We start from the raw sequence: 1,965 nt of genomic DNA, 5'->3' as shown, positions 1-1,965 counted from the left end.
GAGAGTAGGGGAGAGGAGAGGAGGAGAGAGGGAGGAGGAGAGGAGAGTAGGGGAGAGGAGAGGAGGAGAGAGGGAGGAGGAGAGGAGAGTAGGGGAGAGGAGAGGAGGAGAGAGGGAGGAGAAGAGGAGAGTAGGGGACAGGAGAGGAGGAGGAGAAGAGAGTAAGGGAGAGGGAGGAGGAGAGGAGAGTAGGGGAGAGGAGAGGAGAGGAGAGGGAGGAGGAGAGGAGAGTAGGGGAGAGGAGAGGAGGAGAGAGGGAGGAGGAGAGGAGAGTAGGGGACAGGAGAGGAGGAGGAGGAGGAGAAGAGAGTAAGGGAGAGGGAGGAGGAGAGGAGAGGAGGAGAGAGTAAGAGAGAGGGAGGAGGAGGAGGAGAAGAGAGTAAGGGAGAGGGAGGAGGAGGAGGAGAGAGTAAGGGAGAGGAGGAGGAGGAGGAGAAGCTGGTGGAAAGCACCTGAGGGCTGAGTCAGGGGAGGAGGGCGGACTGCAGCTGCAATAACACAGCCTGGCAGTTACAGGGGTGGTGGTAGAGTTACACACACACACACACACACACACACACACGCACACACACACACATCCACCCATATGCTCAGGCTCACGAAAGCACCTTATATACTCCCCCCCCCCCACACACACACACACACACACACATACAGACTTGCCAAATCATTCTCTCACCCCCTGACGCACCCATACATTAATCTGATGTTTATTCATTATCTCACACTCTAAACCCCCCCCCCCCCCCCCCCCCACACACACACACACACACACACACACAGGTCGTGTAGTGCAGGAAGCCACAGCCATGGCAGGCCAGGAGAACATCTGGAGGAGAGAGTGTGTGGGTGGGTTGGGTGGGGGGGGCAGATGGAGGAGAGAGTGTGTGGGTGGGTTGGGTGGGGGGGGCAGATGGAGGAGAGAGTGTGTGGGTGGGGTGGGTGGTGGGGGCAGATGGAGGAGAGAGTGTGGTTGGGTTGGGTGGGGGGGCAGATGGAGGAGAGAGTGTGTGGTTGGGTGGGGGGGGCAGATGGAGGAGAGAGTGTGTGGGTGGGTTGGGTGGGGGGGGCAGATGGAGGAGAGAGTGTGTGGGTGGGTTGGGTGGGGGGGGTAGATGGAGGAGAGAGTGTGTTTCTGGGTTGGGTGGTGGGGCAGATGGAGGAGAGAGTGTGTGGGTGGGTTGGGTGGTGGGGCAGATGGAGGAGAGAGTGTGTGGGTGGGTTGGGTGGGGGGGGCAGATGGAGGAGAGAGTGTGTGGGTGGGTTGGGTGGGGGGGGCAGATGGAGGAGAGAGTGTGTGGGTGGGGTGGGTGGTGGGGGCAGATGGAGGAGAGAGTGTGTGGGTGGGTTGGGTGGGGGGGGCAGATGGAGGAGAGAGTGTGTGGGTGGGTTGGGTGGGGGGGCAGATGGAGGAGAGAGTGTGTGGGTGGGGTGGGTGGGGGGGTAGATGGAGGAGAGAGTGTGTGGGTGGGGTGGGTGGGGGGGTAGATGGAGGAGAGAGTGTGTGGTTGGGGTGGGTGGGGGGGGCAGATGGAGGAGAGAGTGTGTGGGTGGGTTGGGTGGTGGGGGCAGATGGAGGAGAGAGTGTGTGGGTGGGTTGGGTGGGGGGGGCAGATGGAGGAGAGAGTGTGTGGGTGGGGGGGGGGCAGATGGAGGAGAGAGTGTGTGGTTGGGTTGGGTGGTGGGGGCAGATCTGGAGGAGAGAGTGTGTGGTGTTATAGAATTTACATCCAAACACCTTAAACCTTTGTTCTCTCTCTCCTTTTGTAATTCACCACCTCCCCAACCGTTCACATAGCTGTGCTAACATACAAAATGGCCTCCAGGAGGTCCACACACCTAGAAATCTGTCTACACCAGAATAACCATCCTTTGTCCTTTTGTCTCCAAGAAATTGCCACCTTTTCTCATGTCACATGTCTGTATTCTCGGCCACGCCTGCCATTTCATATGACGTACAATGGA

The sequence above is a fragment of the Borostomias antarcticus genome, assembly GCF_949987555.1.
Source record: "Borostomias antarcticus genome assembly, chromosome: 32".
Lineage (NCBI taxonomy): Eukaryota > Metazoa > Chordata > Actinopteri > Stomiiformes > Stomiidae > Borostomias > Borostomias antarcticus.
The sequence above is the reverse complement of the archived record's forward strand: the minus strand, read 5'-3'. Positions refer to the sequence as shown.